At 40.9% G+C, this 26,707-nt stretch overlaps 1 long non-coding RNA gene across 4 annotated transcripts in view; it reads left to right on the top strand.

Moving 5' to 3' along the window:
* The window catches only part of LOC129137854 (uncharacterized), a 31,440-nt gene extending 5,368 nt beyond the window's left edge, over positions 1-26,072 (top strand). Inside the window, exons 3-9 of one of the 4 annotated variants that reach the window (XR_010152056.1) lie at positions 8,362-8,458; positions 8,677-8,761; positions 9,452-9,625; positions 18,943-19,078; positions 19,978-20,000; positions 22,022-24,704; positions 25,429-26,072. This is a non-coding gene — a long non-coding RNA (uncharacterized LOC129137854). Of the gene's footprint in view, positions 1-8,361; positions 8,459-8,676; positions 8,762-9,451; positions 9,626-12,158; positions 15,419-18,942; positions 19,079-19,977; positions 20,001-22,021; positions 24,705-25,428 lie in introns of all 4 variants that reach the window. The other 3 variants (XR_010152055.1, XR_010152054.1, XR_010152057.1) reach the window with 3 other exon arrangements.
* Positions 26,073-26,707: the final 635 nt, after the last annotated feature.

Genomic DNA, 26,707 nt, shown 5'->3' with positions numbered 1-26,707 from the left:
TTCTGTCCATAAATCCTCTCTGACGCATGACAGCGCCAGTTGCTCTGAATCTATTCTGATGGTGGAGTTGCCCAATTCTCCAATTGTTCTTTGTTCAATTAAACTCTGTTAATTTATCTAAAGTCTTTCTTTTAACAAACCATACAGCAAGTTCCTTCCTTTTCTGCTCATAGGTGGATCACTAGCTTGCCTCTAAGGAAGGGAACATAGTTGTGGACCAGTGAGGTTCACCTGGCTGTTTTTGCAGTTGATGTGTGTCTCTGAGAGGACACTCATGGCTGCCCTGGGAAACTACGGCAGTTACCATGGACCAGGAAACCATCCCCCTTTGGGTTGGACGCCTCCTCACCTGCCTTTTCATAAACCAGATAGCCACTGGAGTGCAGTAATGGTTTAGGTAGGTGTTTACTAGAGATCATTGTTCTGCTGCTGTAGAGAGTCAGGGACAAAACTGGGGAAGAAGGCATTGTCTCTCCTCCACTGCTTTCCTCCCCTGGGAAGCTTAAGCAGTGATCTCTCCTGCACTAGCCCTTGACTGGGGTGTGTCTTTGAGTGTGACTGCAGGTCCTCTGTTGGTCTTCAGATAGTTTCATTCTCTCTCCCCATTATGCCTCCCTTCCCTTTAACCCATCTCCTTCCTTTTCATTGATAGTCCCTGTTCCCTGGATCTACCATCCCCCCCTCTTCCTTAGAGATAATCAAGTTTTCCTCTCCTTTGGTCCCTCCTCATGACTTGCACATTTTGCAGCCTTGGGTGAATGTCCATTACTTCTCTTCTCTGTCTACTGACTTGTTCTGCAGAGGGAGAGGCTGCCTCTGGTTTCAAGACATGTGTCTACTGAGTCCCTGGAGAGGAAAGTAGATGAGTTCCAGTCCCATGGATAAGGGAAGTGTTAAATGGTAGCAGGTTCTATTCAGTGCCCTGGTGGGTTTTCTCTGGATTGTTTAAAACCAAAAAAAATCTTTCCACTAGAATTTTTTAAACTTTTATTTTAGGTTTGGAGGTACATGTCCAGGTTTGTTATAGAGGTAAACTCATGTCACAGGGGTTTGTTGTACAGATTATTTCATCACCCAGGTTCTAAGCCCAGTGACCAATAGTTATTTTTTCTGATCCTCTCCTTTTTCCCAGCCTCTACCCTCAAGTAGACCCCAGTGTCTGTGGTTCCCCTCTTTGTGTCCATATGTTCTCATCATTTAGCTCTCACTTATAAGTGAGAACATGTGGTGTTTGGTTTTCTGCTCCTGTGTGAGTTTGCTAAGGATGATGTCCTCCAGCTCCATCCATGTCCCTGCAAAGGACATGATCTTATTCTTTTTTATGGCTGTGTGGTATTCCATGGTATATATGTGCCACATTTTCTTTATGTCATCTACAGTTGATGGGCATTTAGTTTGATTGCATGTCTTTGTTACTGTGAATAGTGCTGCAGTTGAACTACTGTGTACATGTGTCTTTACGAAGACATGTGTACATGTGTCTTTATGACAGAACGACTTGTATTTCCCTGGTTATATACCCAATAATGGGATTGCTGGGTCGAATAGGAATTCTGTTTTTAGCTCTTTGAGGAATGGCCACACTGCGTTCCACAATGGTTGGACTAATTTACACTCCAACCAACAGTGGCACTATGACTAATTTCTATCTGGATTCCCCATTGTTATCTAAACAAGAAAGGTACTTTCCTTCTATTCACGTAACTTTACCTTGTTTCCTACTAAAAATCCTGGGCTTATGCTAAGGTAGTATTAATCTTTTCCTGCATAAACAGAAGGCAAATGGCATGTCCGAGCTCTTCTCTCCAATCAGTAGGCTTCTCCCCTGACTGCAGGAGGAAGAAGGAGATACCTTTTGGTTCATCTAACAAAGTATATGAATCTATTTTGGGTGGAAGCAGCAGCAGTATTGGCATTTGCTTCTCAGAGTGGATTTGTTTCCAAATCTTAAAGTGTAGTCAGATTCCCTCGGACATTCGAGAGCATGCAGTAGGTGTTCATGACCTGTCTGTAAGTTGAATGGTGAGGGTGAGCTACAGAGGGGATGAGTTGGACTCAGAGGGGAAAGGAGATTAGGCCAGGAGTCTAAATCGTGGGTTATGACTCTGGTCCTGCGATGCACTGACTTTGTGATTTGGGGCAATTTTACTTCATCTCTTTCAGCCTCAATTTCCCCATTTATAATATGAAGATAATCAGTACCTTCAAGGCAAGTAAATGAGATAGTGGGCACGTGAACATGCTTTGTTAATCTGTAATACCAAGATATTACTAGAACCTATACAATTTATTTTCAGATATTAATTAAAGTCAGTGTGTCCTTCTGTTCACATATTTACTTGTCAACAGTATCTTGAAATTCCCAGCTAAAATAAAGTCTGTGCAATTAAATAACTAGTTGCATCATATAGAGATGATTAATTTAAACTGTTTCGAATATAAACAATACATGTTCGCTATTGTTAATGCAGCATGAGGAAGAAGTACAGATTTTCTTCAGAATGTATAAAAATATAAAATAGTCTGGGTGAGGTGGCTCATGCCTCTAATCCCAGCACTTTGGGAGGCCGAGGTGGGTGGATCACCTGAGGTCAGAAGTTCAAGACCAGCCTGGCAAACATGGTGAAACCCCGTCTCTACTAAAAATACAAAAACTAGCCAGGCCTGGTGGCACCCATCTGTAATCCCAGTTTATCAGGAGGCTGAGGCAGGAGAATCGCTTGAACCCAGGAGGCAGAAGTTGCAGCGAGCCGAGATCATGCCACTGCACTCCAGCCTGGGCAACAGAGTGAGATTCCATCTCCAAAAATAAATAAATAAAGATAGTAAAAATATCTACATTTTAGAGTTCTTCATTTGGACCTGAATTATTTCTACTTTAATAATCCCTAAGTATTATTTTGGACAAAGAAATAGATAATATTTGGTATGAAGAGTTTTAAAATGCACCTCTATGTTCTGTGTGTCCAACATGTTTTGCAGTCAGCTCTTGTTTACAAGGACATATGCATTGCTAATATAAAATAATTCCTTGTTGGTAAGTCACTTTTGTTTTGCTCTGGGGTTACTTAGCAATCCGTGTGTCTCAACCCAGAACTCTGTGCCACGGAATTCCCCTAAAGTAACTTAAGGAACCTGTTGAAGAAAAAGTTTTCTATCTGCAAGTAATTCATACAGGTATCTCCTTTATGCACAGCCTAGAGCTCATGAGCCTGATACTCAGGTTTTTCGTAGGATACTCACTGGGTGCTCCGACTGTGTCAGCAACAGGGGTAAGTGCTGGCAATATTTAGGCAAATATGACAAGGCCCCTGCCCTAGAGAAGCTCATCCTGATGAGACACGTAGCCAGATACACATTCATAGCACAACATGGTAACTGTCATAGTAGACCTTGGTGCCAAGTTTGTCAGAATCCATTTATTCCTGGACTGATTTAACACTATCTCCCTAAATGATTATAACAAACTTATATCTTATGCATTGATAATTACTGATGTTTTTATTAATTTGTTCATTCTTTACACCTTTAGAGTTCAGATATGGGCCACAGTAGATCGCCTGTCTCACTAATTTACAGTCAATCCTTGGTTTTTTGACCACTGTCTCCCCCCCACCCGCCCCCGCCCCGATAGCATTAACCAGTTTGTATTCCTCTGCTGGTCAATGAAGACAGATAATCACTGTTTTTGATTACTTTCACGTCCATCTTCAAAAGATGATCTACCCCAACCAAAGATACTTAAAACGATGTGAACAAATTTTTGAAGACAATTGCAGGAGGTAAATTAGAAAGATGAAAATAATACCTTAAAGAAAGCATCTGTAGTCTCCTAAGGTATGTAAAGGAGAAAATAACTGCTACAGTGTATAATATTGTTTATTTGTTTCTAAAAATTTGGGCTGAGCATGGTGGCTAATGCCTACACTTTGGGAGGCCACGGTGGGTGGATCACTTGAGCTCAGGAGTTTGAGACCAGCCTGAGCAACACAGCAAAACCCCAACTCTATAAAAAATACAAAAATTAGCTGGACGTGATGGTATACACCTGTAGTCCCAGCTCCTTGGGAGACTAAGGTGGGAGGATGGCTTGAGCCTAGGAGGTTGAGGCTGCAATGAGCCATGATCGTGCCACTGTACTCCAGCCTGGGTGACAGAGCAAGACCCTGTCTCAAAAAAAAAAAAAAAAAAAAAAAATATTCTGTAGGATAAGCTCACTTACCCTAAGGAAGGCACACACATACATTCTAAAAACTAATCTTGAAAATGTTCTAAATTAGATAGTGGTGATTGGTTGCACAACTCTGTAAATACACTGAAAACCACTGACTTGTATTTAGTTATTGGGTTTTTTTTTTTTTTTTTTGAGACAGGGTCTCACTCAGTCGGCCATGCTGGAGTACAGTGGTGCAATCATAGCTTATTGCAGCTTCAAACTCTTAGATTCAAGCCGTCCTCCAACCTTAGCCTCCTGACTGCAGGCACACATCACTGCAGCTAATTTTTATTTTTAATTTTTTTTTTTTTTTAGAGACAGGGTCTCGCTTTGTTGCCCAGGCTGGTCTTAAACTCCTGGCCTCAAGAAATGCTCCCACTTCAGCCTCCCAAAGTATTGGGATTACCGGCATAAGCCTCCTTGCCTGGCCAGATTGTATACTTTTGGTGACTTTTGTGTATATAAATTATATGTCAATAAAGCTGTTAATTGAAAAAGAATTTTAATCATTTTAAACCACAGGGTGCAGAGCAGTGGGAGAAGGGAGTTAATGGCTTGAATCCTGTGCTTTTATATACCTGGGGCAAAAAAAAATATTTTATTATGAAAAAAAATCTTATCTTTAAAGAGCGTCCAAAAATCTAGAATGACTGCTGGCTAGCATCACTACGTGCTGGGTGCTGGGTTAAGACTTTACAAATGTTGTTCCATTTAATTCTCAAAGTAACTCTGTAAGGTGGGCTTTATCCCAAGTTTAAAGATGTGAGGAGAAAGACAAGTTTAATAACTTTCCCAAGGCCATGAAGCAGGTAATGGTTAGAGTGAGGTTTAAACATAGATCTCATTGCCCACAGTGGTTCAGTCTTAGTTGTTAACTTAAAACCTAGTACCCTCTGGAAACCTGACTGAGGGCATTCACACACATGCTTATGAATTTCATGGCATTAGTTCTTCCTGAAAGTCGTACTATTCCTTAGTTAGAAGGCATTTTGAAGGCATGAAAATACATTATCTCATATATGATCTAATTCAGCAAAATTAGGGTACAGCCCAGGCATCTGCATTTTAGCAATAACCTCAGGTGAGTCTAATGTCAGCACATTTCTGAGCCCCTTATAAGAAAGAGTTGTCCAGATGGTAACTCCCAGAAAGCAGTGTGGCTATTCATCTTTGTGTACATTGCCTGATTTGTTACCCTTAGTATATGTTTGAGAAATATTGCATGAAAAAATGAGTGAAAGCACAGTGGAATGCATGATTTTCATGGTAAATCATGCTGACATCCTTGCCTAGGAACAGTTGTATTATTATATTAAACTCAGAATAAAGGTGCATATTTTAACCTTAAAAACAAGAGCATTTCATGTGATGTCTTTAAAAAATTCCATGCAGCAGCAATGTATACATCTGGAGTTGAAAGAAACACCACACAAGGGTAACCAGGTCAGAAGGAGACACGCCCACACTAAGGATGGAAGGAGGATGTGGACACTAAGAAATCACTTAATTCCTAACTCTTGACATTTATTTTTAAATGTGGTTATAAAAGAAGACTCAGAACATTTGGCTGTGTCATGGCTAAAAATACACATTTTTTCACTTCTCCTCACTCTCTTCACCCTACCACCTCCTCTGAGACAAAAACAGTAAAAACAAGGATATACTGTGAGATGATAAAGAGAAAATGAGAATGCTGCTGTCTATACCCACAGATAGGGAACTGGATGCTTAGATGCCACAGGGACTCATTTCTTCCTTCCCAAATCCAGGCCAAAGAACAACAGCTGGCTGGGCTCAGGAGCAATCTTACTTCCCTTACTGCTCCAGAAAGGTAACCACCTCTAGTAGCCTTGTTCCTCACTTCTGCCTCTGGAGTGGTGTTTGCCTCTGCACTGTGCTTTCTTGGGGAACTAAAATGGCCTTGTGTAAATAAAAAATGCTGGGATGCTGGGTGTGGTGTGTTGGTGGCTCACCCCTGTAATCCCAGTGCTCCGAGAGTCCAAGGCAGGGAGGATTGCTTGAGGCCAGGAGTTGGAGACTAGCCTGGGCAACACAGTGAGATCCTTATCTTTAGAAAAATTTTAAAAGCCTAGCCAGGTGTGGTGGTAGGCCCCTGTTGTTCTAGCTACTTGGGAAGCTAAGACAAGAGGATCACTCAAGCCCAAAAGTTTGAGGCTGCAGTGAGGTACGATTGTATCACTGTACTCCAATCTGGGTGACAGAGTGAGACCTTGTCTCTTAAAAAAAGAAAAGCATTCATTTTTCATTTTGTTTTCCTCTGTTCAACTAAGTAACTCAAGCCATTTAAAAAAGTATTTGTCTTTAGAGAGCTTTTTTTTTTCATACAAGGGCCATAAAAATAGTCATAGGCACACCAGTGGTTCACTCAAAGAATGCTAGATTCTGTAAACTGCAGGTTATCCCAGACGTCATCCAATATGACTTATGATTCATCAGAAACACCATCATATTTGACCTACGACAAGGACCAGTTCAGTTCAACAGGATCTTTTTTGAGGACCTACTATGTGCCAGCCACTGTATGCTAGCTGCTGTGGAAGACATAATTGAATAAAATACAACCCCTGAACCTGAGAATCTTCTAGTCTAGTGGGTGAGACAGACACACTGACAGATCTTTTAATGTAAGATGGTCATAAGATAGAGGTATACGCTGTGTGCTTTGGGAGCACAGAATAGGGGCATTAGTCCAGCTGGGGGGTCATGGAAGGCTTCCTGTGAGGGGTTTGATGACCGAGCTGACTCTGGACAAAAGAGGTAGGAAGTAGATTCCAGGCAGAGGAGCAATGGCAGAGTGAGACTGCAGAAATCCTCAAACAGTGCAGTTGTTCTAGAGTATAGAGAGTGAGGCAGGAAGTGGCCAGAGACGAGGCAGGAGAGGTGGTCAGCCCTCAGGCACAAGGGCTTTCTGTGCCTTACCTGGAGCCTCTAGGCAAAGAGGAGCCAACAAGAACTTAGGACAGGGGAATGACATAGTCAGATTTGTGGGCAGATGGAAGATTTAATATGGATTTAATTTAATATGAATTTTAATTTAGTGTATGGACTAGAGACTTATGGAAGGCAATTGCAGAAGAGCAGAGCACTTGTAACTCCCACTGTGTGTGAAATTGTTAGTTCTCTTTCTGTTGCAAGTGACCAAACCCAGTGCAAACAGGCTTAAGTGGAAAAGGTACAGCCTGAGGGTGGAACTCAGGCATATGCAGGGCTGGATACATATGTTCACTCAGTGACACCAAGATTCTGCTTCTTTCTACAGTTTGGTTTTTTTCTCTCCTGCAGAGGGAGAGCAAGTAACAGGACAATTCTTCATTTTGTAGAACTGTCCTGCACATTGCAAGAGTCTAGCATCCCTGTCTCACAATGCCAAAAGCACCCCCCAAGCATTAGAACAACCCAGAAATCCCCATACATTAAAAAAGGAAAAGATCCTGAGCACAGTACTAGCCCCCATCTTGCACCATCACTCTGGGCATTCAAGACTCCTCTTTGCCAAACTTCAGTTTTTTCCAACACCACCTGCCCTTAAAACATTAAATGGCTGCTGGTCAATTTGGTCTCCTCCATTGACTCTGTGAGCAAGTAACCATCACTAGAGATCTCATCAAGTTGGAGTCTTTAAATCTGGATCCCACCCCACTTCTTTTAGTTTCTCTTTCCTCCTAGCATTGGTCTCCATGCTTGCCCATTCGTAGAGGAAGAGAGACCATCCCCCTCCAGTTTTCTAGATCCCCATTGGCAAGGATGATTCTGATGGTGCTGCTTGTGTCACCTGGGAATCCTAGAGCCAATCACTGGAGGATAGGATACTCTGATTGGCCACCCTGGGTCCTATGGGAAGGCACCAAGGGGGCTGACAGCCCCACAAGACCACACACAATGGGTGAGAAGTTGTCCAAAAAAAGACATGTGCGCAAACAACTTATGTCTGCCTCAGGGGATAAGTAAGCAACGACAAAACAGAATTATCGTACACCTCACCCTCCCATGTTGCATTCTGTGGTTAATAAATTTAAAACCCCAAGCTTCCTCTTACCTATTCCAATTTTCATGAACTTGGAAAATGACCTAGTTGAGTAGAACCCAAGAGTAATGCAGCAACACTTTGTGAAATGTTTACTTAGGACACCGATGGGAGGATGTGGTGGTGATGGTGGAGGCAGAGCTGTGAAGAACTGAGAGGCTGTTAGAAAACCGCGGTGGAACAGTGGCTGGGGAAAGGTAAGAAAGTCAAGGGAAAGGGACAGTTGGCCTAATGGAAGAACATCAGTAAAGCAAAGACTCAAGGGGGAAGAGAGAGGAGAGAAAGGAGATGGGAGAGACAGTGAAACTTTATACCAGACCAACCAGAAGGGTTGGTTTATCCCAGGAAAAACGAGAGAGTGAATATCTAGAATCAAGGAAGAGGTTAATTGATTAATTCCTAATATTTTTCACAGACCTTGGCTTAGGACATGAATCCAGTGACCTGAGGTCAGCAGTTTCTATCTGAACCGAAGCCAGGTTGACCTGGGGCCTGGGCAGGTAAGAACCCTGCTTTTCCAGATATGAAGTCTAATAGGAACACAGATAAAAGTAGACTAGAGCAGACCAGTGACCGAGATGAGGCTGGTAGAGGAATCTCTTGACTATCCAGGAGACCCCAAGCTTGCTTTCATGTGTTAAACTTCAGACAGGATAATCGAGTGAAGGCAAGGCAGCTGTGTAAAGGTTTACCTCCAAATTTTCTTACATTTTACATAGGTTCTAGAATGACAGAATCTCAAAATTGGGTGGACACAGAAGCCACTGGATCAGAGATCTCAGATCTTGATCCAACTCTGGGGAGGTCTGTTGACCTTGATCAAGTTGCTTAACATCTCTCAGCTTTGGTTTCGTTATTAATAAACACAAGTAACGACAGTCTCTGTTTACTTCACGAGATTACTGGGATAACCAGGTGACAGGACCCACACAATTTGGGGGGCCCTGTGCAAAATGAAAATGTGGGGTCCCTGGTTTAAAAAATCACGAAGAATTTTAAGATGACAACAGCAGGGCATTGAACCAAGTGCTGGGTGCTTCTGAGAACAGAGCGCTGTGTGACTGCACAGGTCTCATGGCGGTGAAGACAGCCCTGCCAGGCAAGGTAATGTGCATCACAGTGCTTAGCAATCTGCAAAAGTTCAACAAATTGGTAAGGATTCTCTTTCTCTTTTCCCCCTTGGCTTCCAGGATTGTATTTGCTGGGGCTGCTATTAAAAAGTACTGTGAACTGAGTGGCTTAAACACCAGAAATTATTCTCTCACAGTTCTGGAGGACTAAAGTCCAAAATCAAGCTGTGGGCAGGGTGGGTTTCCCTGAGAGCTGCGAGCGAAGGATCTGTTCCAGGCCTCTCTCCTTGGCTGGTAGGTAGCCATCTTCTCTTTATGTCTCTTTACCTTGCCTTCTCTCTATACATTTCTCTATGTCCAATTTCTCCTTCTTATAAGGACTGCAGTTATATTGGATTAGGGCCCATGCTAATGACCTTGTTCTAATTTGATTACCTCTGTAAGACCCTATCTCCCTATAAGGGCACACTCCAAAGTGCTAGGGGTTAGGACTTCGACATAAGAATTTGGGGGTTGGGGGGAGCAGTTGACAAACATCAGAGCCCCTGTGCTCTTTGGAGGCATGCTGATGGTGTGAGGTCTCATTGGGAGGTGGTGATGTTAGGCTGTAGTAGGGAAAGTGTCCTGCCCCCACGGTAGTGGTGTTTGGGCCCCGGTTTCTGCTGCCTAGTTGGCAGCTCTCATTGCTTGCACTATAAGCCCACTCTTCAGTTTCTGAAAGCTCTTCCACGTACACCTAATAAATTCTTTTTTGGTTTAAGGAAGCTAAAGTAAGTTTTTGTGGCTTGCAAGTAAGAACCCTGACTGATACTCCGATACAACATTAGAATCAGGAAGGGAACTACTTGGACCTAAGTTTTGGGCCTCCCCACATTTGCTCAGCCCCATCTGCCTGCTGGGCCCTGGCTGCTTGCTCAGTGGGGAGCTCCAGCTTCCCAGTCTCACCTTCTCTCTGCCACTATCTGCAGATGCTGCTTCCCCACAGGGTGAGGGCTAAGAGCTGGGCTTAGGCATGGCTGCTACAATGCCCACCTTAGGGGAGCCGTAGGCATTTGCAGCCCAGGCCCTAGCACAGGGCACTGGCTCTTCCCAGCACTTGCAGACTCAGATGAAGCTTCTTGCCCCCTGGCTGGGGACTTAGAAGATGGCTGCTTTGCCACTGTTTAAAAGGTAAATAGCCCAAAATGAGGGAGAGTTGAATCCACAGAGGACCCGCTTTGACCAGAGAGTCAGGAGATAAGCTCCTCTCTCTTCCTCCCCTGTGACGATTTCGAAGTGTGGTGGCTCCATATGGCCCATCCAGAGAGTCCTGCGTGGCTGTGACAGGTGTGGTTTCTGTGGCACCCTGGCCAGTTTGGTTCATATCACCCCACATTGACTCCCTTCCCCTCACCCTTCCAGCTCTGGGATAGAGCCTTACACCTTAAACTTGGCCTCAGGCTCTGATTTCTATGGAAACCCGGAAGGCTAGGAGCCTTGCAGGAAGGCTTAGGTTTCGAAGGTGGAAAGGGAAGAGAGGAAACCATTTCATCACACCCATATGTCCACAGCGCTCAACTTACCTGAGGCTCAAACATATAAACTGGCACAGACCAGAATTGTGAACAATGAAGCTGGGTATGTTATGAAAATATCAATTATGTCAGAGCCACACAGAGACCTGAGGCAGTCATCCAAGATGATTCAGGACAGAAGCTGGAAAACAAAAGGGCTTTCACCTGGCAGCTGTGTAAATGGATACCAGGGCCACATGTGTATATGTAAAGGGTGTGGCTTACTCTCCCCATAATGACAGGTTCCTGAGCAGCAGGATAAAAGGAATTTTTACCACTGTTTAGTAGTTTACCACTTGAGTGCTCCAGAGAGCTCCACTGTCTCTATTTAGAACCAGCTTCATGCTTACAGTTCAGACTGCAGTACTACACCAGAGAAATAATTAGATATACCACTTCTGTGCAGCATTTATTTCAGCCCACAAATTGATGATCAGTTAGGCTATTCAGGGATGTGTAAATACCTTTATAAATTCTTATAGTTTCTTTTTAAAAAATAATTTTTCTAATTTGTATTATTATTATTATATATTTTTGAGACAGAGTCTTGCTCTGTCACCCGGGCTGGAGTGCAGTGGTGCAATCTCAGCTCACTGCAACCTCCACCTCCTGGGTTCAAACAATTCTCCTATCTCAATCTCCCAAGTAGCTGGGATTACAGGCGTGCACCATCACACTCGGCTAATTTTCATATTTTTAGAGAGATGGGGGTCTCACCATGTTGGCCAGGATGGCCTCAAGTGATCCAAATGTCTCGGCCTCTGAAAGCACTGTGATTACAGGCGTGAGCCACTGCACCTGGCCTAGTTTCTTTTTAAAATGAGGTTCCAGTAGGTCTTCTAAAAATATTTAATAATAAAAACCAGAGTTTGGGACAACTAAGGACAACAATAAGGGAGATTCCAGAAGGAAAAACAGCCTGACATCTGCTAGTCCTATGATATTGGGCAAATGACCAGGCCTCTCTGAACCTCAGCTCCCTCATCTACAAAGTAGAGAATATAATAACCTCTAACTTGTTATAAGAACAAGGGGAGCTAGTGTGTGGGGAAAGCCTAGCACTAATTAGTGCTCATACATGTTAGTTATCTTTATTGATCACTACAAATTATTGCTTCTCAAGAACAGCTTGGCAGTATACAAAAACACACTATCCTGCCCCTCTCTGTTCCTCACATTTCAGAAGTAGAACACGCATTTCTATGCCCCAAATTGGCTCAAGGCAACTCTTCTCTAAACCAATTTCTTTTTCTTTTTTTTTTTTCTTTTTTCAGACGGGGTCTCGCTCTGTCACCCAGGTGGGAATGCAGTGGCGCAATCACAGCTCATACACCTTAAACTCCTAGGCTCAAGCAATCTTCCTGCCTCAGTCTCCTGAGTAGCTGAAACTACAGGCACATGCCACTATGCCTGTTTTGGTTTCTTTCTTTCTTTCTTTCTTTCTTTCTTTCTTTCTTTCTTTCTTTCTTTCATTCTTTCTTTCTTTCTTTCTCCTTCCTTCCTCCCTCTCTTTCTTTTCTTTTCTTTCCTCCCTCCCTCCTTCCCTCTTTCTTTCTTTCTCTTTTTTTTTTTTTATTTTTTGAGACGGAGACTTGCTCTATTGCCCAGGCTGGAGTACAGTTGGGCAATCTCAGCTCACTGCAATCTCTGCCTCCTGGCTTCAAGCAGTTCTCCCTGTCTCAGCCTCCTGAGTAGCTGGGATTACAGGCGCCCACGACCACGCCCGGCTAATTTTCGTATTTTTAGTAGGGGCAGGATTTTGCCATGTTGGCCAGGCTGGTCTCGAACTCCTGACCTCAGGTGACCCACCTGCCTTGGCCTCCCAAAGTGCTGGGATTACGGGCATGAGCCACTGCACCTTTTTATTTTTCTTTTTAGAGACAGGGTCTTGCTGTGTTGCCTGGGCTGGTCTCAAACTCCTGGCCTCAGGCAATCTTCCTGCCTTGACCTCCCAAAGCACTGAGATTACAGATAGGAGCCACTGTGCCCTGCCTAAACCAATTTCTTTTTTTTCTTTTTGAGATGGAGTCTCACTCTGTCATCCAGGCTGGAGTGCAGTGGTGCGATCTCGGCTCACTGCAACCTCTGCCTCCTGGATTCAAGTGATTCTCCTGTGTCAGCCTCCCAAGTAGCTGGGACTACAGGTGTGTGCCACCATATCCAGCTAGTTTTTTGTGTTTTTAGTAGAGATGGGGTTTCACTATGTTAGCCAGGATAGTTTCGATCTTCTGACCTTGTGATCCACCCACCTTGGCCTCCCAAAGTGCTGGGATTACAGGCGTGAGCCACTGTGCCCGGCCAACTGATTTCTTAATAGGAAGGCATCCACCTATGCCCTGAAGTGGAGATTGGGTCCCCAGTCTTCCTTGAGCAAGATAGGTCTCAAATTTTTGAGTGTGTGGAAATCTGCTGGGCTATGTATATAGATTTCTAGGCCTCATCCTCAAAAGTCCTGATTTAGTAGGTATGGGGCTTGGGACTGGGGAATCACCATTTTTCACACATGTACACAGGTGCACACATGCACATACACATGCCATGATTTTAAAGCAGAAGATATTTGGGCCACATTTCCAGAAATATTCCCTGCAGGGCTCATTCCTCCAGCCTTATGATGAGTATATGCAAACAACCTGAGGTCATGGAAAGCATCTCCAGTGTTTTTCCCTTGGACTACAGGCATATTTAATTAGCCAGTGCCCACACTGACCTTATTTTATTATTAGCACAAGTGCAATGGCTTACATTTAGAGTGTACCTATATAAAGAAGTTATAATGACGCAGTGCTTCCCAAACTTGGCTGCATAGTAGATACACTTAGGGAAGTTTTCGATGCTCTGCCCCTCTTCCATCTCTCTGGCCCATGCCCAAATCCAATTAGAAAATGGGCAAAAGATATAAAGAGACATTTTACTGAAGAGGATATACAGATGGCAAATAAACACATGAAAAGATGTTCAACATCACTCATTTTGATGGAAATGTAAACTAAACCACAATGAAGTTCCACTACACACCTACAGAATGGCTAAAATAAAACATAGTGACAATAAAAAGTGTTGGCAAGAATGTGGAGAAATTGGATCTCTCCTTGCTGGTGGAGATGTAAAATGGTACAGCCACTCTGGAAAAACGTTTGGCAGTTTCTTTAAAAACTAAGCATATACTTAACATACGATCCAACAGCGGCGCTTCTGGCATTCATGCCAGAGAAATAAAAACTTATGTTCCCACACAAAAACTTTTCATAAATTTTTGAGACAGAGTCTTGCTCTGTCACCCAGACTTGAGTGCAGTGGTGTGACTGTGGCTCACTGCAGCCTTGACCTCCTGGGCTCAAGCGATCCTCCCACCTCAGCCTCCTGAGTAGCTGGGACTACAGGTATATCCCACCATGCCCGGCTAACTTTTTTTTTTTTCCGGCAGAGATGGGGTTTTGCTATGGTTGCCCAGGCAGGTCACACAAAAACTTTTATACAAATGTTCATGGCAGCTTTATTTGTAATATCCCCAAGGTGTAGTACATCTATACCAGCAATAAAAAGGAATGAACTGTTGATTCATACAACCTAGATGGATCTCAGGTGCATTATGCTGAGTGAAAAAGCCAATCTCAAAAGGGTACACACTGTATGATTCCATTTATTTATTCATTTAGAGACAGAGTCTCACTCTGTCGCCCAAGCTGAAGTGCAGTGGTGCAGTCTTGGCTCACTGCAACCTCCACCTCCTGGATTCGCGTGATTTTCGTGCCTCAGCCCCCTGAGTAGCTGGGACTACAGACGCGCGCCACCACACCTGGCTAATTTTGGGGTATTTTTAGTGGAGATGGGGTTTCGACATGCTGGCCAGGCTGGTCTCAAACTCCTGACCTCAAGTGATCCACCCGTCTCGGCCTCCCAAAGTGCTAGAATTACATACATGAGCTACCACGCCTAGCCGATTCCATTTATTTAACAGTCTTGAAATGACAAAATTATCGGGATTAGTGTTTGTCAGGAGTTAGGGATAGTAGAGAGAAGGCAGGTAAGTGATACCATAAAGGCATATCTTTGTGATGAAGGAATAGTTCTGTATCATAATTGCAATGCTGATTAGACAAACCTACACACGTGATAAAGTGACAGAGAACTATACACACATTTTACCAAAGTCAATTTCATGGTGTGAGATGTAACCATTAGGAAAATCTTGTGGATTATAATAATTATTATTTTTTTTAAAAAAGGAAAAGATCCTGATGTCCAGGCCACTCCCAGACCAATGAAATCAGAGTCTCTGAGGGTGGAGTCCACGCATCAGCGCGTGGCCCTGGTGATGACTAAGTGCAGCCAAGTTGCGGTTTATTATAAGGCAGTTCATAGATGCTGCTGCTGCTGCTGCTGCTAGCATTTCATCTGCTGAGAATCACACTCAGTAGCAACAGCCATCCAAGATACAGCCCTGCGGGGCTTTGAGTGTTAACGTTGGGTGCATAGTGATGAGGCTTTTTTAAAGCCTTGAAACGGGGCCAACTGGTAATACCTAAGGAACGTAAGTACCATTCAGTGTGTGTGTGTAAGCCCTGGCTATGAGGGGAGGGGCGAGTGGGGGAAGCACATGATGTTAAACTAGGCTAATGGGTTTAATTTCCCTTTGTTTTCCTAGATTTCCTGGCAAACAGAAAAAGCTCTCTTGGTCTTTAAAGTTCATGACAGATTCCCTAAGTGTTTGTAAAACATCTGCCAACCACACTGATGGGCTCTCACACAAAGGTTTTGGAAATACAGACTGATTTCCTTTGGTTACTAAAACTGATTTTTTTTTTTTTTTTTTTTTTGGTTACTACAATTGATTTTATCTCTATAATTTTCTTCTCTGTCATCTTATTTTAAACAAAAACCATGGCACAAAAATAAAGTGATGGTTTTTGAGGAAAACATATCTATTTGTTTTTCTTTTTGTATCTTCAGCCAAAACATCTAAGGAATAATAATGAAAATAATAGAAAATCTTTTGCACTGGGAAATTGTTTCCCTCTGTTTTTAGCCTTCATTTATTTTTTTGCCAGAGCTTCATATCTTTTCAGAGATTCATGTGCATAACAGTTTTAAATGTTTTCCAGAATGAACTTCTCCAGCTGAATCTCAGAGAAGAAAGCTTTGTTAATGGCAACAATTCATTTAAGATTAATATGAAGCTTTCTGGATGATTGTTGGTGACGTCATATGAACCATTAGGTTGGTGCAAAAGTAATTGCAGTTTTGCCATTAAAAGCAATTATTTATGCACAAACCTAATACCAAAACATCTAATGTCAAACTATGGTCCATTTCTATTATATTTCCCAAGACAATTAAATTAGTATATAATTTTTTTCATAGATTTTCAGTTTATAATATGTAGTGAAATTAAATAATTATCTAGAATAGCATTGCTAATTGTGACATTACTTAAATATTTATGAAAAATAAACTTTGATCTGCCATTTCACTCACAGCTGGTCAAGGCTAGTAAAAGATGAGATTCTAAATTTCACAGCTGGAGGCCTACATTTCGATCTTTATACAAGATTTAATGAAATTCACAGTGACATTTTTAGTTATTTTGATACATTCTCAACCAAGTAGGAGTACAAGATCTATAAGTGAGGGTCTAGTAAATTATTTGATATGAAAAGGGGTCCGTGTACTTCATAATAATTAGTCATAACAAGTGCTGTGGCATTTATTGAGCATCTGTGTGTGGACATTTTGTTATTGTAGATATTTTCTATTAACCTGATATTAATGCATGTCTTTACACCCAACCCTCCAAGGGATACTATGCAAATGCTTTAACATCTGGCATTTGTTGAAAAATAGCAGAGATTTTAAAGAATGGCACTGAGAAAGTCTTGCCACGTTTTTATGGAAATCCATTCTGGAAGCATTTCTTTCCGTTATATGTCTTGTCTATTTCATATTGAAAGCCCTTTTATCACAGCTTCAATTTGCGTTAGTATTTTACCATCAAAGATGAACTTAGCCAGCGCAATGACAACATGATAAAAACATAAAATGATACAATGATTCTTCTTGTTTATCACTTATCCTGTCTCATTAAGCCACTTACCACAAAAGAAGCTTGAGATTTCTTAGGAGCAAGATAGAATTCTTAGGACTCAGGCTTTCTGAGCCAGTGGCAGGATAGTTGCTTCTAAAGAGGCTGTGTGTGTAGGTGCTGGGGGGGTTAGGTCTCCAGGAGGGACAAGATGGGCAGCTGGAAATAAATTCAGAATCCTGCCTCTGTTGTAGCAAAACTCTCCATTCTCTTTCTCACCTTTTCTCAGAACCTGCTTACATAACTGTGGTTAACCTATATGCGTAAGCATGATTAAAAAGATTGACACAGCCTGGCAGTCTTTTCTGTGCTATGCACCCAGGAGCACAGCCCTTGGGTCTGAAGCATTGGCAGCGGGCTCTGGCTCTGTGTGTGGCGCAGGTCAGTCCGGCCTGCCTGCCAATTACTCAGTAGTTATGTCCCCGGAGAAGCAAGCCATGCTTGTTAGGCAGATTGCTGCACTCTGAGCACAAAAATGTCAAGGGCACATAATTACTCCTAATGCAAAAACATAGAAAAGCTGCAATTAAAAGGCAGTGGAGCAGTGCCTTTCTTATTTCTGGAGAGACTGGAAATTACAGTGAGGCAGCACACTGGGCTTTCTCTGCCTCCTAGTATACACAAATATTTTCAATTAATTACAACGTGTAATGGTATATTTATTTTTGGATCTCCTGTCTCCCCATAGGCTTCATGTGAGCAAAGACCACATGTCTGGCTTGTTCACCACTGCACACTCCCAGGACATGGTAGGAATTCAGTGACTATTTAATGAATGGATGACCATGGTATTTCAGTTTTAGGAAAGAATTTCCAAATACATTTTTCCCCATTCATTGAGTCCTTATTTAACCAAGTTAACTAGACAATATGTCCTCTACATTGTTCATGGGGAATTACTGAGCCAGACCTGGGGGAAATGACATAATATCCTATTAATTTTTTTAAAAAAATTATTTTTAATGTTTGTGGGTATATAATAGGTATACATATTTATGGGTTACATGACATATTTTGATATAGGCATGCAATGCCTAATAATCACATCAGGGTAAATGGGGTATCCATCCCCTCAAGCATTTATCCTTTGTGTTACAAACAATCCATTTATATTATTTTAGTTACTTTAAAATGTACAATTACATTATTTTTTGCTATAGTCACCCTGTTGCGCTAGCCAATACTAAGTCTTATTCATCCTATTTTTTTGAACCGATTAACCATCCCCATTTCCACCTACTCCACCACTACCCTTTCCAGCCTCTGGTAACCAACCTTTTACTATCTCAATGAGTTCAATTATTTTAATTTTTAGCTCCCACAAATAAGTGAGAACATATGAAGTTTGTGTTTCTGTGCCTGGCTCATTTCACTTAACACAATGATCTCCAGTTCCATCCATGTTGCTGCAAATGACAGGATCTTATTCTTTCTTATGACTGAATAGTACTCCATTGTATATATGTACCACATTTTCTTTGTCCAGTCATCTATTGATGGACACTTAGGTTGCTTCCAAATCTTAGCTATTGTGAACTGTGCTGCAATTAGTTTTTTATGTAAGGTATCATGGCCATGAAAGCTTGAATATATAAAAAAAGTCATAGATAAGATCTTGTCTTGGAAGAGCTACACAAAGAAGATCTTGTTTTGGAAGATCTACGCATATTTCATTTTGTATAGACACATTCTGTATCCAAATGAGAAAGATTTCTTAGAAGGGAGATTCATTGCCTCCTATAATTTATTCAAATGCTTAACAGCCTTAAAGATGACTACCACACTGTTGCCACATAACAGATGTTAAATAAATATTGTTGTTGTTTTTGTGAATTGAACTTGGCAGTAAAAAATGAAAATTGCAGCTGCTAAATATTTGGTGTGAGTTACAGCAGCTCTCTTTAATCTCTGTTTTTAGTTGAGTTGTGTTTGCATGAGTTAAATTGTTTTCCTTCTGATGTCCAATTTACTTGCAGCTCTTCTACCAGAGGCAAGCATTTTCACCAGCCATTTTGAATTTGATGTGCTCAGCACTTTGAGGTAGCTGGCTCCTGGGCATAAGTCAGATTCTGACTCACTGGCTGGATCACCATCCTCAGGACCCCTTGCAGGGTAGACCTTGCTCAGTTGTTCCTTGATTTTCTTCTGTATATTTGAAAGAAATACATGCTTTTGTGATGTGCAATGCTTCATAGATGTCACCTTTTAAGTTTATTACGAATCACATTTGTATAGTTCGTTATTGAATTTTAGACCCATATAACTTCTAAGCATGAAGTATTATTACACACACACTAAGTACTTCTTATGAGTCAAGTGCTAGAACTATGGCTATCACAATGATTAAAGCATTTGTTTACCCCTTGGCTCACCACCATAAGTGAAGGAGATGTAGCTTTCTCTGCAAAGAATTATGCATGAGAAGGCATCTTGGCCAAAGCCAAGGGCTAAAGGTTAAGAGTATCATTCACAGATAATTTTAAACTTAAAATTGTAAAAGAACCCAACTCGATTGAGGTATAATCGACATGCAACATGTGGTACATACTAAAACTGTTCTATTTGATAAGTTTTGACATGTGTGTAATACTATAATCAAGATAGTGAACATATTCATCATCCCAAAAGGGTCCTGGTGCCCCTTTGTCATCTCTCCCTCCCATCCCTAATCTGCTTTCTGTCATTATAACTTAGTTTGACTTTTCTAGAATTTCATCTAAATGAAAGTTTATAGTGTGTACTCTCTGAGTCCTTTATCTTGCTTCTATTACTCAGAATAATCATGTTGAGATTCATCCAAGTTGAAGTGTATGTATATTAATAGTTCGTTTCCTTTCATTGCTGAGTAGTCACTCTCCATTATACGGATACCCTATACAGTATATTCACTTATCTGTGGATGGAAATTTGGGTTCTTTCAGTTTTTCTTTTACAAATAAAGCTGCTATGAGCATTCATCCACATGTGTTTGAATGAATATATATTTCCTTTCCTTTTGGCTAAACACCTAGAAGCAGGATGGCTGGATCATATGGTAGGTGTATGTTTAACTTTCAAAGACTCTGTCAATTGTCTTCCAAAACGTCTGTATCATTTTCCATTCCCTGCAGCAGTATATGAGACTTCCATTTCTTCCACATCCTCACCTACACTGACATGGTCAATCTTTTTCTTTTTGGTCACTCTAATAGGTATGTAGTGGTATCTCATTGTGGATTTAATTTGCATTTCCCTAATGGATAATGATGTCAAGCATATTTTCATGCACTTAATTTACTGTTAGTCTGTCTTCATTGATGATGTGTCTGTTCAAATATTTTGCCCAGGTTTTTACTGAGTTGTTTTCTTATAATATAGTTTTGGAAGTTCTTTATATATTCTGAATTAATCACATCACTAGATATATGATTTTAAAAGATTTTCTCCCAGACTGTGCCCGTCTTTTCATTCTTTGAAAGAGCAGAAGTTTTTAATTTTGATGAAGTTTAACTCATCAATTTGATTTTTTTGGATTATACTTTTGGAGTTGGGTCTATAAGATCTTTGTTTAACCCAAGGTCAAAGGTTTTTTCCTTATGTTTTATCATAGAAATTGTATAATATTTAGTTTTACATTTAAGCCTATGGCCCATTTTGAGTTAATTTTTAAACATAGTACAAGACATGAAGTCCATTTTTTTGGCATATGACTATCTCATTGTTCCAGTACCATTTGTTGAAGGGACTATCCTTTCTCCACTGCTTTGCCTTTGTGACTTTGTAAAAAATCAGTTGCCATCTATATGTGAGTCTATTTCTGGATGTTTTGTTCCATGGCTCTACATCTATCTTTATGACAATAACACCTATCTTGATTAGTTTAGCTTTATAGAAAGTCTTGAAATCAGGTAGTATTAGTCCTCCAACTTTGTTCTTCTTTTCTTTTATTATTTTTTTTTAGAGACATGGTCTTGCTCTTTTGCCCAGGCTAGAGTGCAGTGGCATGATCATAGCTCACTGCAGCCTCCAACTCCCAGGCTCAAGCAGTCCTCCCACTTCAGCCTCCTGAGTAGCTAGGGCTACAGGTGCACACCATTATGCCTGGCTAAATGTTTTATTTTTGTAGAGATGGGGTCTTGCTATGTTGCCTAGGCTAGTCATTGTTTTTGTTTTCAAAGTTGCTTTCACTATTCTAAGTCCCTTGGATTTTAGAATTAGGTTGTTAATTTCTACAAAAACCAAGCCTTCTGCTACATTGATTGGTAGTGAGTTGACTCTATAGGTCTATTTGGGAAGAATGAACATCTTAATAATATCGATTCTTCTGAATCATGAACATGCTATATCTGTTTGTTTGTTTAGTTAGGTCTAATTTAATTCCTGTTGCCAATGTTTTATAGTTTTAGTGTAGAAGACTTTCACATCTTTTGTCAGATTTATCCCTATTTCATATATTTGATATTATTGTAAATAGCATTATTTTAAAAAAGTTATTTTCCAGTTGTTCATTGCTAGTGTATAGAAATACAATTGGTTTTTGCATATTTATCTTGTGTCCTATGATCTTGCTAAAATAATTTGTTTTAGTATTTTTAAAAAATAGATTCCATCACATTTTCTACATACATGACCATGTTGTCTGCAAATGGAGAGGTTGACTTTATGAGCAATATTGACTTGTAGTTTTCTTGTAGTTTCTTTGTTAGGTTTTAGTATCAAGGTAGTGCTTGCCTTATCAAATGATCTTTTAGTACTTTTAGAGATATGGATACATTGTCTCCTTACTTGTATTGTTTCCAAAAAAAAAAAAATCTGCTCTCATCCTTATCTTTGTTCCTCTGTATATGATGTGTGGTTTTTTTTTTTCATGTGGTTGCTTTTAAGATTTTTCTCTTTATCACCGTTTCTGAGCAATTTAGTCATGATGTGTCTTGATGTTGCTTTATTTATATTTCTTGTATTTGGAATTCAAAATTGGATTTGTGGGTTAATAATTTTCATAAAATTTGGAAATTTTCTGGCCATTTCTTCAAATATATATATATAGTTATATATATTTATTTTGTTTGTTTTTAGGACAGAGTCTCACACTGTCACCCAGGCTGGAGTGCAATGACACAATCTTGGCTCACTACAACCTCTGCCTCCCAGGTTCAAGCGATTCTCCTGCCTCAGCCTCCCGTCTTCAAATATTTTTGTACCCTTATCTTATTTTTTCAGGAACTCCTGAAAAAACTCCAGTTTTTCAGTTTCACAAATATTAGCCCAAGTGAAATTGGCCCACAGCTCACTGATCCTCTGTTCATTAAAAAAAAAAAAAAAAAAAGTCTCTGTGATGGTTGATTTTGGGTATCAACTTGCCTGGATTAAGTTACACTTAGGTACCTGGGAAAGCATTGTTTATTCTCAGTGCTTCAGTGGGCACTGAGCACATCCCTTTTCTGCTGAAAGGGAAACCCAGATGGCTTGCCATTTGATTGGAATGATTGGGCTCCCCCAGGAATGTTTGAGAGGGTGTTTCCAGATGCCATTGGCATATGAGTTGGTGGACTGAGTGGGGAAGATCTAGCTTCAATGTGGATGGACATCATCCAATCAGCTGGGGGCCTGAATTGAACAAAAGGATGGAGTAAGAGTGAATTTTTGTTCTCTCTTATGGAGTGGGGATGTGCCTTTGGACATCATAACTCTAGATTCTCTGGCTATTGGACGATAGGACTTGTATGACAGCCCCCTGGGCTCTCAGGCCTTCAGCCTCAGTCTCAGAGTTCTCACCATTAGCCTCCTTGGTTCTGAGGCCTTTGGACTTGGACTGAGTCATACTATGGTTTCCTTGCTTCTCCAGCTTGCAGACAGGCTGTTGTGGGACTTCTCAACCTCAATCAAGTGAGCCAATTCTCATGATCAGTCCTTTCTCATGTATCTATGTATATGTATTCTATCAGTTCTGTCTGGGTAACCATGACTAAATCAGTTTCCTTTCTCTCTTTGCTTCATTTTGGACAGCTTCTATGTCTATGTCTCCAAGGTCACTAATCTCTTCTACAATGTCTAATCTGTCAATAATACCATTAAGCGTACTTTACAGCTCACACATTGTACTCCTCATCTCTAGAAGTTTGATTTGAATCTTTTTTTATATCTCTCATGTATCTATTAGTTATAATTATTTTAATATCCTTGTTTGCCAATTCTAACCTTAATGTCAGTTGTGAGTCAGTTTCAACTGATTGATTTTTATTCTTACTATGAGTCACATTCTTCTGCTTCTTTGCATGCCCAGTAATTTTTTATTAGATTTCAGACTGTCTTAGTCAGTTTGTGCTGCTATAACAAATTACCATAAACTAGGTGGCTTGTGAACAAATATTTATTTCTCATAGTTCTGGAAACTGAAATTCTGAAATCAGGATGTCAGCACAGTTGGCTCTGGTGAGGGTCCTCTTCTGGGTTGCATATTGCCAACATCACATGGCAAAGAGAGAAAAAGCCAGCTCTCACATTATTTTTTATAAGAGCACTAATCCCATCCATGAGGGGTCCACTTTTAGGACCTAATTTTCTCCCAAAGGCCCCACCTCCAAATATCATCATATTGGGAGTTAGAATTTCAACACATAAATTTAGAGGGGGACACAAACATTCAGTTCATAACACAAACATTGTACATTTTATCTTGTTGAGCATTGGATATTTTGGAATTCCTATAAATATTACTGAGCTTTGTTCTGGGATGCAAAGAAGTTACTTGAAAACAAATCGATTCTTTCAGATCTTACTTTTTCAAATTCGTTAGGTGGGTCTGGAGCAGGGGTCTGGGTTTGCTCAGTCCGGGACTAATTCTTCCCTACTCCTCAGCCAAAGTCTTTTGTACTCTACCAATGTCCTGTGAATCATGGGGCTTGCTTTCTGGCTGGTGGAAACCGACATTGTTATTGGATCTGTTTGAACACTGGACACTGTTACCTCTCATTATGAGTAGTTTTTTCCCCAGCCTCAGGTAGTTGCTTCACATATATACATTGATGAGTACTCAGCTGAATGTTGTGGTGGGGGGGATCTGCATTAGTCCATTTTCACACTGCTATAAAGAACTACTTGAGACTGGGTAATTTATTAAAGGAAAGAGGTTTGATTGACTCACAGTTCTTCGTGGCTGAGGAGGCCTCAGAAAACTTACAATCATGGTGGAAAAGGAAGGATAAGTAAGTACTTTCTTCACACGGTGGCAGGAGAGAAAGACTGTGAAGGGGGAAGTGCCACTTTTAAACCATCAGATCTCATGAGAACTCGCTATCACGAGAACAGCATGGGGGAAACTGCCCCCGTGATCCAATCACCTCCTACCAGGTCCCTCCCTCTATATATATACAGAGAGAGTAAGCTAAACAAAAGCATGAAAAACAAAGAACAAGGCAGAATTCAGCATGTGTTTGTGTGTATAGAACCTTCATACGTACCTTGCTTATTTCGTTACAACAGATAGGAATAAATTTAAACTAATTGAGGCATCTCCTGATCCCACATCTAGTTTGAGTTATCCAAACAAGAAGAGGAAAATTTGTTTTGGGTAAGGTTTTACATTTTCTTTGCCTCAATATTCTTATCTACTTTGAAATGTTTTATTGTAAACATTTTAGTCTGTTTTTAATAAGTTTTAACAATCAATCTAAAACTCATTATTTGCTTTAAAAATATGCAACTGAAGACAAATCACCTGTATATCACTCTGTCTCCAGGATACTTTTGCGTATATTGGGTGAGTTACTTAACTAGTATTAATTTTCAAGTAGTAATTCAGTTGTGGGAAGCCAAATGTTTACTTTAAGTGTGTTTTCTTATTAAAAATTAAGATCTATACTAGACAATGAGACTAGACAAATGTTATGTCTGAATGTTTGTATGTCCCCAAAATTGCTATGTTGAAATGCTCACCCCTAAGGTAATGACATTAGGAAGTGAGGCCTCTGGGAGGTGATTAATTCCAGAGAGTGAAGCTCTCATGAATGGGATTTGTGCCCTTGTCAAAGAGGCTCCTGAGAGCTGCTTAGCCCCTTCCATCATGTGAGGACGCAGCTAACCAATAAGCAGGCCCTCACCAGACACTGAATATGCCTTGACCTTGGCTTTTCACCTCCAGAACTGTAAGAAATAAATTTCTGTTGTTTACAAGCCACTCAATTTATGGCATTTCATTATAGCTACCCAAATGGACTAAGACAACAAATAAAAGAGTTGCAAACAGAAATGCGCTCAACTGTCTACCTTGTCTACTCAAGAACTAAGTCTTCTTGGTTAAAGAGAATCAGAAACTTGAGGTAGTCGTCTAAAGAATTGTGGTAAAAATTCCACTAAAATGAGAACTGCTTCAGAACATGATATAATAAAGTACTATTCCGTACTGGACAGTGAAGTTAGTGGTTGGTGGAGTTTGTCTTTAGTAGACAAACCTCCTCCTCATCTTTCTCATCCTCTGTGCCCAGGGCCAGCAGTGTCCATGAAATAGGCAGAATTTCAGGGAAAGGAGGATTTGTACCTTTATACTTTGCCCATCTGTGACTGATACACAACGTGTCCATTTACTGAATCTCTGCTAGGTAGGTACTGAGAATTCAACTAATAGCAACAATAATAACTAACACATGATACTAGGTGGTGGGTACCAGTCTAAGTACTTTCAATATATTAATACTTTTAATAATCATTACATCCTATTAGGTAGGTACTGTTAATTATCTCCTGTTTACAGAGGAGGAAACAGAGGCACAGTTAGCACTACTAAGTGACAAAATCTGGATTTTTACCCAGGCATCTTGGCTGCAGAGTCCTACCTTGACTATGCTATACTGCCTTTCAGATGGAAAGGTAAATAAGGTACCATTTCTGTCCTTGAAGTGCCCTGGTCCAGTAGGGGAAACAGATGCAGTTATTCATTCATTTGTTCCTTCCTTTCTTCCTTCAATGTTCATTAAGCACCTGCTCCATGTCAAGAGCTTGGTATATCCCTAGCCCCCATGGAACTTACAGACATACAAGCTGTCATAAAATGTGGCAAATGCAAGATGGAGACATGTACAGAGTATTTATTATGGGACCTCCAACTAGTAGCAATTAATGTAGTCTTGGGGGTTAGGGAGAGCTTCCTAAATAAAGTGATATTCTTATTTATTTATTATTTTTTTATTTTTTTATTTTTCGAGACAGAATCTTGCTCTGTTGTCTAGGCTGGAGTGCAGTAGTCTGATCTTGGCTCACTTTAACCTCTGCCTCCCAGGTTCAAGTGATTCTCCTGCCTCAGCCTCCTGAGTAGCTAGGATTACAGGCATGCGCCACCATGCCCAGCTAAGTTTTGTATTTTTAGTAGAGATGGGGTTTCACCACATTAGCCAGGCTGGTCTGGAACTCCTGGCCTCAGGTGATTCACCCGCCGTGGCCTCCCACAGTGCTGGGATTACAGGCATGAGCTACCGCACCACGCCTTGAGGTCCTTTTCTAAGGATGAATTGCACATCTCCTGTTAAAATAACACAGCTCCTGGGAGACTTACTGATAAGTTGGATTCGTTATTTTCTAACATTTTGAATTTTTGAATGAATTTTTCTTCCTGAGGAGCAGGTTCTGATGAATACTGCTGAGAAAGGGACATTGTTGGTGTTGGGCAGCTGGGGTCAGTGAGAGGGGTCCCCCTAGAAGCGGGAGGGAGGTGGAAGCTTCTGAAGGGCACACTTGCTTTGCCTCCCAATTTCCCCTTTCTTTCTGCTC

This window comes from Pan troglodytes, chromosome 17, assembly GCF_028858775.2.
Source record: "Pan troglodytes isolate AG18354 chromosome 17, NHGRI_mPanTro3-v2.0_pri, whole genome shotgun sequence".
Lineage (NCBI taxonomy): Eukaryota > Metazoa > Chordata > Mammalia > Primates > Hominidae > Pan > Pan troglodytes.
The sequence above is the reverse complement of the archived record's forward strand: the minus strand, read 5'-3'. Positions and strand labels throughout refer to the sequence as shown.